Source organism: Meles meles, chromosome 4 (assembly GCF_922984935.1).
Source record: "Meles meles chromosome 4, mMelMel3.1 paternal haplotype, whole genome shotgun sequence".
NCBI lineage: Eukaryota > Metazoa > Chordata > Mammalia > Carnivora > Mustelidae > Meles > Meles meles.
This window is the reverse complement of record NC_060069.1, coordinates 136,380,197-136,393,785: the sequence shown is the minus strand read 5'-3', so window position 1 is coordinate 136,393,785 and position 13,589 is coordinate 136,380,197.

The window sequence follows — 13,589 nt, the reverse complement described above, 5'->3', positions numbered from 1 at the left end:
ATCCTGATGAAGATCAATCAGTGTCTGTTTATCTTTAGGACACAATTCCATGTTTTCAGGTGTCCCATTTGGGGTGATACATTATATAATCACCCTATCTCTGGACCCACAGTGCCAGAACTATGCTTTAAACCCATCTTGTGGTCGTCCATGGAATTCTAGAATTCCACCCAACATTCTTCACATTCAATAACAATTTCATGTACTTACTGCTTTGTTACTGATGGAATTGTGTTTCCCCAAATTCATCTCTGGAAGCCCTAACTCCCATTGTGACTGTATTTGGAAATAGGGCTTTTCAAGAGGTAATTTAGGTTAATAAGGCCATGAGAGTGAGGGCCTAGCAATAGGACCGTTGTCCTACAAGAAGAGGAAGAGACCCCAGAGATGCACAGGCACAGGGGAAAGACTAGATGAAGATCCAGCAAGAAGGCAACCATCTATAAGACAAGGGGAGAGACCTCGGTAGAAACTGAACCTGCTGACACCTTGAGCTTGGACTTCTAGCCTCCAGAACTGCAGTAAAATAAATTTCTGTTATTTAAGCCACTGAGCCTGCAATCTTTTATTATAAAAGCCCTAGAAAACAGTCTTCTTTACTAGATTGACTTGCTCATTTTTAAAATGTTTTTAAAATGTTAAAATGTTTTTAAAATGTTAAAATGCTCATTTTAAAATTTAAAAATTTTTAAATACCACCAATTGTTGTGGTATGTTCACAGTAAGCACTGTACCCTCAGGGTTCAGTCAGAGGAACAGAACCACTAGGAGTGATATAGAATAAGGAGTTTATTATAGGGAGTTGACCTTATGGAATTGTGGGAGCTGGTTAAATAGGCTATCACAGTCTGTTGTCTTTATGTTGGAATTAAAAAGGCAGGCACCTGGGAAGAAAAGACAGAGGTGATGTGGTAAAGAGCAAGGACACCCTGGAACCCATGAGTTTGAGGCTGGAACTCCTAAGAATGGACTCGAACCTGTGTCAGACTCCAATTTTGATGAGGGGCGTGGCCCATCATGGAAACTTGAGCCCTTTGTCACAGAACTATACAATATCCGTCCCAGGAGTAGAGGAAGCAGAAAGGGATAGCTGATGGGAGCAGGAAGAGGGGCAGACTGGGATTTGCCCCACACCTTCAAGGTGAGCCAGCACCTGGACAGTGGGTGTGACTTTCAGTAGTGCCTAGTAGAGAACTTACACGGATCTTCCAAGTATTTAAAAAAAAAAAAAAAGTCTCCTGTTTCATTTCCATCTCTCAGGTATTATCCAAATGTCACTTGTGGCTCACACTGACTTTAAACTATAGAGTGAGGAGAATTCTGGGAAGTGGGGTTCCACCTTGGCTAAGTTGACACAGTATGAATCGCTATGGATGCTCCATATGGTTGTTAAATAAATAAATGATACTAAAGCTTGTAACCTCATTATAGTATCACCATCCTTCCCCCGGAATGGAAAGGACTCATAGAACCCAACCCAACCATCTTGTCTGGGAACCTCATGTGTCGGTTTTCCCCTGGGGACCTTGAGGATATTGAATATTTTATTACGAGGTGGATATTTTATGACTAAAATAATGGGGATGAAACAAACATATCGGATAACAATGCTTCAAAAAAGAAGGATGAATCATGAGGGTGGGCTAGAGGATTAATTTTTTCAAAAGATTTTATTTATTTTATTGTCAGAGAGAGAGAAAGAGAGAGAGAAAGAGCACAAGTGGAGGGGAGAGGGAGAAGCAGACTCCCCACTGAGCAGAGAGCCTGACGTGGGACTCGATCCCAGGACCCAGAGATTGTGACCTGAGCCAAAAGCAGACGCTTAACCGACTAAACCACCCAGGCATCCCTGGGATTAATTTGTAATGTGGCTAAAATATAAAATTTGGACAAAAATATCATGTAGTGGCCTTTGTGGCTTCATATACTCAAACTAATGTAATCATAGGTTACCCGGGTCGGGAATTAAGCCAGTTTACTTCTTTGTTTCTGTTTTGCCTCGTTCATTTACTGACTGCCTTTATTCATTCAACTGAACTGAAGAGGGAGAAATGGGAATTTCTGAAACACATACTGTGACATTGACACATTTCGCTCTCTAAGTTTTCCAGGGACCAGGAGTCTGAAGTGGAACAAAAAAACCAGCATTGCTGTTGATTGCTTATATCGAAGGACAATATACGTTTCAACACATTAACTCACAAAGATGATTTATTGCCTCAACATCCAAACAGTGCTCTGTAACCGGTGACTAGTGTTTAGATAAGCGATCATTTGCATGAACAATGCTTAGTCTCTTTATCTGGGACACTTTGAGGCAGCTCTGCTGTTACACAAAGGTCCCATGGACATGGCAGATTTTTCTCTTCTGTTTGCCAGGGTCACGTCGGGAACCAGCAGATGAGCACTGCGGCTCTGTCACTCATTCTTAAGGTCTTCCCCCCCATGGCCACTGTAGAGGGAATATACTTGCGGAGACAGAAGTGCTTGCCTGGCCTAAACCAAGTGACCATTGGAAGACAGAATACCAAACATGGCGACGGCTTTGCCAAAATGTTGGTAGTGGAATAGTGGGTTCAAACAGTATTCAAATAGGAGCTGATTTTATTTACCCAATTAATCTCGGCCCCCACTTTTTTTTTTTTTTTAACATGCATCATTGCAGGTTGCTGGCATTCCTCTTTTAATTGGTTTTGACTCGGCAGAATGATTTCTTTTAATCTCTCCAGCTGTTTCATCAGAATTGAAAGGAGAGAAAATGACCCCATCACCCTCTTCTCTCATCCTAATGAACTAAAAGCCACCATACCAGAAATGCACATGGATTTTCTTGGCTATTTCTTTTGATACAGACACAGGAATGATAACCAACTCTTAGTCCTCAAGTACTTCCATCTAGAATCGCCGACCAGACACTGTATGCGGACTTGGCAGTTAAAGCAAAGGAATTCCCCTATTCCCCAAACAATGCAGATAGAAAGAAGATGAGCCGAAATGGGACTGAGGAAGCCATAATAAATCATAAAGGATAATCAGAAAGATCCTGATAGATCAGCGGCAAGGATCTAACAAGGCTCTATAGGTCTACAGAATTCCTCGATTGCTGCCTGCATAACACAGAAAGGGATCCCATCAGGGCTTGTTTCTTTGTGTCTGACTTGTTTACCCGTCGCTGCTCACCTCTCTCCTCCCAGCTCATCAACTCAACTGCTCATAGGAATTAAACAGGCTCTCTCTCGCCATTCTCCTTTACTCACTGAAAAAGCCAGACTCACTCGGACCACTAGAGGGATCTCTCTTCTCGGGAAAGGAAAAAATTAGAAAAAAAAAAAAAAAAAAAATCTAAATTGTGTAATAGACTGTTCACGTGAAATGACACAGGGAAAAGCCGAGCAGAACCAGAAATTAGCTATTGCAGGTTTCAAAGATATTTCCATGCCCGGCCCGGCATGGGCCCGGCCTCTGGAGAGTCTGACTTTTCCAGAGTCTTGAGAGAATGTGGCCAATGTGGACTTTGTCGCACAAACACACTTTGAACTACTTGAATGGGCTTCTCCGTAGCTTGAAGGGAGAAGGCGACAGGCTGCAGAGAGGACAGTGACAGTTCGGATCATTAAGGCCAATTGAATCTGTAACTCCTATTTTATGGCAGTTTTGAAAAACTTCATATTTTGACATTTCAAACCCTAACATGTTAAAAAAAAAAAAGGAAGAGTGAGGGAACACACACACACACACACACACACACACCCCATCTTTTAATTTCACAGTTTATAAAGCAGATATTTATATCACCATTTTATATACATGAAATCAGACCTGGGGGGGAAGTTAAGTCATTTCTTTAACCACCAAAGTGGAAAAGCCAAAATTTTAACTCAGTTTAGGTACTTTCTCTTTTACTCAAGCTTCCTGTGGAAATAACCAGAATTTTGGAAGAATGTGACTGTTCTACTGCACGTATTTGATAGCTAAGAAATAGAGAAGAAAGTCATATAACACGAACTTTTGAAAAACAGTCCTCAGGAAGTTCAGAGAAAACATTTAATAATTTTATATAGGGACATTTAAAAGGGGAGATGGCTGGACAAAGCAGAACCACAAAACTGAAATTTTGAGAGCACACTCTCAAACTTGTCAGAGAAAAAGATGCCCCTAAAGGAATCAGGGTAGTGATAAAAAAGGGTCTCTGGTAAGCTCAGATGTTACAGGATGTGTGAGAAAGACAGCAGGAGCCATAATCACTAAGGGCCGTGTATGTAAAGGAGTGAAGCCGATCTACAGAGAGCACGTGAGGTCGTTGAGCCTCTAATATAAGACGCCCCCACTTGTGAAATCCCTCTCGTTCTGCCCCTCCCCTCACTCCTGCTCTCTCTCCCTTTCTCTCAAAAAAATAAATAAAATCTGAAGAAAAAAAATACATTGAATGTTCTATCAGGAAAATAAAGTCAAATTTGGAAAAGTTAGAAAAAGAAAGCTTGGAAGGAGTAAAACTACTGTAATTAAGGAGGGAAGACGGAACGAGAACTATTATTTCTCTCTCAACAGCAACCCTCCAGCCCTCGTCAACCCCAGCTCTGTGGTGACAGAACCCTGATGTTTTTCAAGGATTGGGTGGTTTTTGGCCTCCAGAGTGAGTAGAACCTTCCTGTGTCCCAAAGGTTGAGTCCTGATGACTGTAAACTTATCCCAGCTGTTCCAGTCACTTTTAAAGGATTCGTTTAGGATGGGCACATGACATCATTCTGGCCCAAGAGACATGAGGGGAAAGCCTTGTCTGGGGAATGGCTGAAAATATTTCTCTGATTTAAAGAGACACGTGGAAGGGAGGTGTTCTCGCCTCTCTTCTGGACTTTAGATATCCTGGTTGAACATGGGCTGCCCCTGGCTGCTGCAGTCATTCAAGCTCATGACTAGAGGGACCCATTCAGTCTTGGTAATGTAGTTCAGGACTGGAAGGAACAATCATGGAAATGCCTCCTTAGGTCTTCTTTTTTTTTTTTTTAAAGATTTTATTTATTTATTTGACAGAGAGAGATCACAAGTAGGCAGAGAGGCAGACAGAGAGAGAGGAAGGGAAGCAGACTCCCTGCTGAGCAGAGAGCCCGATGCAGGACTCGATCCCAGAACCCTGAGATCATGACCTGAGCCGAAGGCAGCGGCCTAACCCACTGAGCCACCCAGGCGCCCCCTTAGGTCTTCTTGTTAGGCAGAGTGTGTCTTCCTAATTTGTGCCAGCTGTTCTTTATGTCTTCTCTTCCTTGCTGATGGAAGTATCGTGACCGCGAATCAGGTGACCACTTTATTTTAAAATAGAAAAATCCTGTACAAAATGAGAAAAGATATGATGTTAGCAATGTTGATACACAAGTCCTTAGTGTTTTAATGAAGTGCAAAGCAAACCGGAGTAAATCAAAGTCAACAAAATCGTTTGAATGCTGGGAAGCCAGTGCTATATTAGTGTGTGACCTCAGAGGCAGGAAGAGTGCGCACAACAATGGCTAGACTCTTTGAAATGGCAATTACACTTATATTTACTGGTATTTCCAGAGTAGCTCGGACGTGGGTCTTTAGCAGCTCATTTGTATTCATCTCCAAAGCAGCTGCTATCCTGGTAAGGACCTTCTGCTACTTCCCTGATGCATCCTGAGGGACGATTAGTCCTATCTCAAAAGTCAATCTCCTCATTTTTGCCTCTCACTCATCCTTACGTTGTCCTTCAATCTTGGAGTGGCTTCTTCCCTTGTTTTTTCCCTGGCCCTTTGATCTAAGCAATTTGTATAGTTCCTCAATTTTTATCTTTTCTCCGGCTTTGATACCTCTAGTCTCATTGCTTCCTCCTATTTATGATTGCCAAAATATTCACTGGGAGTATTACATCATGACTCGTATTGTGTTAGCATTCTCTCTCCAACATAGTGATTTCTGTAACTACCATGTTGTTTTACATACAAAGACCGTCAAGATTGGAAGAAGTAAGACCAGCTGGTTAATTTAGAGCCAACCAAATAGAAAGGGACTGGGAATGAGCGACGGCAGTGGGGAGGATGGAAATAAAGACATTCGGAAGATAGTGAGTAGGAGGGTATGGTTAAGGACACATACTACATGCTAAAGCAGCAGAAGAAACTGGTGGATTATAAGATTTTTGGTTTTGGTGTCTGGAGATCCTCTTGGTGCTGGCAGTGGAAATGTTTAATTGTCAAAGGAAGCTTGTTGGTGGAAAAATAAGAGTTACCACTGGCACTTGGACCAACCAGCCTTATGTGGTGGCCACATGGTCAACTTTGATATGTCACAATTTAAAGGTGCTAAAGGAAAGGCTACCTCAAAGCATTTCCCTCACTGGTCTTCCAGAATGCCTGCCCTGTCTGATTTCAATTCCACCTTTATGTATTGCCTTATCATTTGGGGGCTAAGACCCAGCAAACTGTATTTTCTGGACTCTGTTGCCAACTCATTTCCTGTTAGGTCCTGCCAGGAAACACTGGAATGTCATGAACACAAGAAGGGGGAGGGGCTTCATTATTCCTGTTTGCTATTCCTACTGGCATTATTACCTTGTCAGTGACATTTCACCCCTGTGGGAGCAGTTTGTCTTAACAATAACAGTTGATTTCAATTGCCAGTTTCTTTGAACAAAATTAGTTAATTTTCCTCTGTGTAAGGACCAACAGCAGCCAGGCACTGGGACTCCTTAAAGGTCTGAGTCCCAATTCTGCAAGGTCCCCACTCTGAGATCCTTAATTCTAGTAATCTAACCTCTTCCTTTCTACTCTCCCAGCTCTATGAGAGGTAATTGTTTGCTATCTCTGGGTAATCTTTAGTATTCTCTATTGTTCTTTCAACCCTCAAAAACCTGTATAACCTCTACACTAATTCTACACTAAATTCTATTTAGCCTCTACACTAATTCTATACTAAATTATTTCTGTGGAAATACTGTGCTTTCCGTTTTCTGATGGCATCTGACTGGTACACTGGTAGGAGACTATAACAGTTGAACAGCTAAATAAATAATATGGCATTCTCCAGTAATTCAGTTGAGATCAGGAAGGATTTTTGATTGGAAGTAGGATTTGCAAATGACCTTGAATATGAGTAGGATTTAGAGGCGCAAAGATGGGGTGGAAAAAGTCTTTCAAGGCAGGAAAGCACTATAAAAAATACTCATTAATTAGAAGAATATTGTAAGTATGTTGGAAATCATCAGTATATAAAGACTGATATCTGGTCTGAATTTACAAAAGTAGGATTGGATCAGATCTTGGTGTGGTTGTTGTGGGGGAGGGAATTTTGATGCCAGTCTCAGAATTATTGAAACATCAAAGGTTTTTGAGTAGCATGGTTGTAATATTAGGAGATCAAAGGAGGATAGAAAGGAAACATACTTGTTGAACACTTATACTTTGAAAAATTATATAGTGACTATGAATAAGTTCTATGTTACTCCAGGGATAATAGGGCTGTCATATTCTTTTTTTTTTTTTTTTTCCTAAATCGTATTTAACCCGTCTCTGAGTTCTTAATGATCTGACTGGCAGGACATCTAATATCCCTCATTATTGGGCCTTGATCTTCACTTTCACCTAAGAAGTGAAAGGGGGAGGCCCCTGGTCCTCAGTTCATGCTGACCACCATTGTTTTCTTATTCATTGTATTACTGGGCAAGTCTGTTGAGAGTTGCGGAGCTTCTCTTGTTGAGGTCCAGAGACATATTTCACATGGTTCTCTCTGCCACAAGAAACTCATAGCTGTTCTCGAGGTCAAGGTATTTCGTTTACAGCCTCTTTGGAGCCCTATCTTCCTCACCCTTCAGAAGTTCTGCCACTTCCTGATCTCTGCGTGGAGCAGAATACAGGTTTTAGGTGTTCCTTGTAGTAGGCAGAATAATGGTCTCCTCAAGATGTTACATCCTGGTTCCAGAACTGAATATGTTCTGTTTTATGGAAAAGGGGAACTAAAGTTACAGAAACAGTTAAGGTTGCTAATCAACTGACCCAACATAAGGATATTTTCCTGGATTATCTGGGTGGGACCAATATAATAATAAGGGTCCTTGAATGTCTAAGGGTTCAGCAGAAAAAAAAGTTTTAAGTGTAGCAATGTGAGAAAGACTCAGTCTGCCGCTGCTGGCCTTGAAGATGGAGGAAGAGGACCAGGAGCCCAGGAATGTGGGCAGCCTCTAGAAGCTCATGAAGACCTGGAAACAGACTTTCCTCTAGAGCCTCTATAAAGAGCCCTGCGGACATCTTGATTTTGGTCTTTGGGCTTCTGGCCCCACTGAGATCTCTGCTGTACTTCTAGCCTACAAGACTGTAAAATAATAAATTTGTGTTGCTTTAAACCATAAGTTTGTGGTAATTTTTTACAGTAGCAGTAGGAAACTGATCTACTTCTGGAGCTGCCACAGCTCTTTCCCTTAGACTTGGGACGCCTCACTCCATACCCATGTTTTGTTTTGTTTTGTTTTTAAAGATTTTTTTTATTTATTTGACAGACAGAAATCACAAATAGGCAGAGAGGCAGGCAGAGAGAGAGAGGAAGGGAAGCAGCTCCCTGCTGAGCAGAGAGTCTGATGCAGGGGCTCGATCCCAGGACCCTGGGATCATGACCCGAGCCGAAGGCAGAGGCGTTAACCCACTGAGCCACCCAGGTGCCCATATATCCATGTTTTTTTCTTTTGTTGTTGTTGTTGTTGTTGTTTTTTTTTAATTTCTTTTCAGTGTGCCAGAATTCATTGTTTCTGCACCACACCCAGTGCTCCATACAGTTTGCCTTCCTTCTATCGCAACTCCAGAATATCCACCCTTCCCTCCTGTGTGGTAACTACAGAAATATAGGGATGTTTCTGTGGTACAAACCCTGAAATACATAAATAATTTCGTTTTCCCCAAGAAAAGCCTAGACCTTATTATAAGAGTCAGCAAATCTCAGGCTACCGGCCAAATCTGGCCTATTTCCTGTATTTGAAAATCAAGTTTTATTGGAACACATTCATTTATGTATTGTTTATGGCTGCTTTCTCACTAGAGTGGCAGAGTTAAATAGTTCTGTCAGAAACCATATTAACTATTTACCACCTGGTCCTTTGCAGAATCAGAGCACTGATGTTAGAAACAAAGTTATGGCTAATCTTAGGGTGGGTATATGGATAAGTATGAGAGCAGCTTAATTTCTTTTTCAACCGTTCTTCTACAGTAACAATAAGTCAGACAGAAATTAGAATCTCAGTAGATTAACTCATGATTGGTATTATCATGAGCTGAATGGTAGCCTCAGAGATAGCAAGTTCTAATCCCTAGAATCTGGAAGAGTTACGTATTTGGAAAATAAAGTCTTTGCAGATGCGTATAAATTAAGGATTTTGAGATGAAGAGAAAACCCTGGGTTCTCCTGGTGGGCCCTGAATGGACTCACAGGTATCCTCAGAAGAAAGAAGTAGAAGGAGAGTTGAAGGCAGCGTGATGACAAAGGCAGACAATGGAGCGCCACAACCCACAGGTCAAGGAACACCAGAGGACGTCAGCAGCCACCAGAAGCAAGAAGAGGCAAGAAGTAGATTCTCGCTGCCAGCTTGATTTTGGACTTGTGGCTTCCAGAACAGTGGGAAAGCAAATTTCTATTGTTTGAAGCCACAAATACTGGAGTCATGTGCTACAACGGCAGTTGGAAGCTAATACAGATGGGAAGACCATTTTGAGAAGATGGCAACCATTTTGCCAGCCCACGTGATTGAAGCCAATAGAAATGTTATCTGCTTCTGAGCTCCAGACTCATTACTTCATGTACTACCTGGTTTGGGTCGAGGAAAGGCAGGGAAATGCAAAGGAACATGCTTTTGGGGACTTTCAGATTTTTTTGTGGGTATTCAAATCATTTAACAGTGAGTGTGTAAATGATTTCACAGCAATACAGCGAGAGTTCTTAGAGTAAATCATTTTGATTCCCACTTCTGTCTGGCACAGAGAAATAATCGGCATTTCAGAATGAGCACTTGGCTGTTCTTTTACCTCCTCAATAAATGCTTATAGAGCAAACAATATGCCAGCTTACTTTCCCTCTCTTTTTATTATCGCGCTTTCAAACCCCATATATATGTGTATGTATAATATTTATTATATTATGCTATATATTATATTTTATTATATTGTATTTTATTTATTTAAGATACTTCTCTCACACCATTAGCATATTTGATACACTAAATATGCTAAATATTTTGGCCTGTTTCACTAAGAACCATTTACAGCTGGCTTACTTTTAGAGATGACTATATATTTGAACCCTTCCCATCTACAGTATACTTTTCTAGCTTTGCTATGTACCGTGTTCTTCTTTCCTGAGGAAGCTGCATATCTTGGTAACACGAATAATAATAAAGTGATCTATTTGGTGTTTGGGCAGATGATTACAAAAATTCTTAAAAGTCATCGTATCATTCATTTCACTCAGAGGAAATCAAAAGAAAGTCCTAAAATTCACCTAGAAGAGTGAATAAGCCCTTTTCAGAATAGCACTCCCCTCTGGTGCACTGCGTTGCATTCTCCTTGTCCAGTCACAGATGTGGGAATAAGTTCTGTGTAGGCTTGACTTCTCACAGGGGTCACCTCACATGGTGTGAACTGAGGTACTACGGGGCTGTTACTCCTCATGTCCTGCCTTGAGATCTCACTGAGGCTGAGAGGGTCCACTTCTGAAGTTCATTAGTCTTCTCAGAAAGTCCCTCCATTTGAGCAACCTCTTGTGTTGGCCAACTCAACAACACAGCTTTGTGCGGACTCTCCCTTCTTCCCCATTTACCATACCTCTCCATCGTTTCTAAATTGTTCACTCGTGCAGTAGCTTTTATCTTAGGCTGTGTTTTGGGGGAACCCCAAGCAGAGGCATCAGAATACCACAGTCAAAAGAAAACATCAGTAGATACTAATTGATAAAACCTTTCCATTATGGATACTTACAAGTAATTGCCAAAGTAGAGAGGAATAAAATGGAACCCCACGAACCTTTTACTCATATACCTTTCCCCCAGAGTATCTTTGAAGTAGATTTCTGGACAACATTTTTATTAGGAGGCAATCAAAAGACTAATACATATATAATGTTGCTGGTTATTCCCAGTTCCCCTTCATAAGGACTGTATCCTTGTGGATCCTTCTCACCAACAAAATACGAGAGCCTGTTTCCCTGTAGCCACCCCGACAGAGTATGCTGTCAAGCTTCTGGATTTCTGCCAATCTCATCCATGCAGTTTTAGCTGTATTCTCTTACTGTGAGCAAGACTGAGCATGTTTTTGTGTTTATTTGTGAATTCTTTCTCCATATCTTTTGTCCATGTATCTATAGAAGTTAGATAAAAGGGTAGTTATTCTTTTTTTTTCTTGTTTTTTTCAAAAGGTCTTTTCTTTTTCTTTCTTTCTTTTTTTTTTTTTCAAGTAGGCTCCATGCCCAGTGTGGAGCCCAATGCCAGGCTTGAACTCACAACCCTGAGATCAAGACCTGAACTGAGATCAAGAGTCGGATCCTTAACCGACCGAGTCACCCAGGTGCCCCCAAAGTTCTTTTATATTAGAGAAATGCATACTTTATCTGTGATATAATTGAAAATACATTTTTCAGTGTTTGTAATTTACTTAGTTTTGGTGTTTTCTTGCATTTTTTGGACGATAGCTTTAGAAGATGAGGACTTTACAAGGTAATTGTTGGAGAAGAGATTTGTATGAGACATCAAGCTAAATGAATATTAAGAGTGAATTAACCTTTTCTAAATAGTTTGTGGAAAATTTACAGTAGAAGTTTCAAGTTTTAAAGGCTGTCATACCATGCTGACATCTGACAGTTAATATTGTGCCTAATTGTCTAAGCTTTTTTTGTTTATGCTTTCTTACACTTTTCTTCGTTCCTCTCTCCCTGAGTTTTCCAATTCCATTCTCTCTCTCTCCCTCTCTTTCATGTGCAAGGCACAATGCCAGCCAGGCTGCAGACATATGATGATGAGCAAACAGCAGAGTCTAACAGAACAAACATTAATCGATAAGCATGCAACACCGGTAGAACTGCAGTTCTGACAGGGCTGGGAGGACGGATACAAGACACCGTTTGAGGCTATAATTGTGTTTTCATCCAGCCACAGGGGACCAGGAGAAGGAAGAGCTAACGTTGAATAAAACTCCGAAGGATGAGTAAGAATGCGCTAGAAAAACAAAACAAAACAAAACGAAATGAAACAGGGGAGCTAGGCTTTTTGACAAAGTGAGCAATGTCTGGAAAGGGAGAGGGAATGTAGAAGTAGAACAGACTTAGAGCTGAGCTGGTGTGACTGGAGGGGAGAGAGCCCCGGGAGCCTGGGGGGAGACAGAGAAGGACAGGGATGAAGGGGGCCATGCCAAGGAGATGCGTCTTTACTCTAAGAACATTTCAAAGCCATGGATGGATTTAAAGAGAAGGGAGAGGGTATGATCAGTTCTGTATTTTGAAAAGGTCATGCTGACTCCGGAACAGGAGACAGATGATAAGGGTGCCTGAGTGGGAAAAGGAGCCCAGGCAGCAGGCAGGGGCTGTGGGAGAGCGCAGGGAAGGATCTGGCTGGCTGGCAGCAGGGGCGTTCTTAGTGCATTTAATACACTCGGGTATTAATACACTCTCTTTTTTTTTTTTAAGATTTAATTTATTTATTTGACAGAGAGAGAGACAGTGAGTGACAAAGGGAACAAAAACAGGGGGAGAGGTGGAGGGAGAAGAAGGCTTCCCACTGAGCAGAGAGCCGGATGCGGGGCTTGATCCCAGGACTCTAGGATCATGACCTGATCCAAAGGCAGCCCCTTAACAACCGAGCCACCCAGGTGCCCCAAGTCTCTGTTTTTTGATTCCTCTTCTTGTGACAAAGCTATTTTTGGAAATAATCAAATGAAACCAACAGCTTATAATGATAACGGCTAGCAAGGAAATACAGACAAGAAAAAATGTCTTTCATTGAAACTTTGTCTCAAGCCAATTAAAAAGAATTGAAAGATAAAAGGCACCCACTGCTATTCACTCAGTTGTTTTTATATCTATTTAACAGTTTGAACTTCAATCATCAGTTACAATTCTATTATAATATCTTATATAAATGATCTTCTGATAACCCGTAAGTGAATTTTATTAAAACCAACATTGAAGCAACAATTCAGTCATCATTCTAATGGAATTCTTTTCTTCATTCAATTTTTAGTTTTAAAACTAATACTGGGGCACCTGGGTAGCTCAGTTGGTTAAGCGTCTGCCTTGGGCTCAGGCCATGATCTTCCAGTCCTGGTATTAAGTCCAGAGTCAGGCTCCCTGCTCAGCAGTGAGCCTGCTTCTCCCTCTCCTCTTCCCCCCAACCCTCTGTGTGTGCTCTCTCTCTTAAATAAATAAATAAAATCTTTTTTTAAAAAAAACGATTGCTAACTAAAGAATGATATATTTCCATTTTAAAGACACTGTTCAATACGTATGAATTGAAATGTGTACTTAGTAAATGGAATACTGTACCTTGTGGTTCATACTCTCCTTCTCTTTTTAATGTTTTTAACACCAAAAATACTTCAAGTAACTCAAGTTCTCCC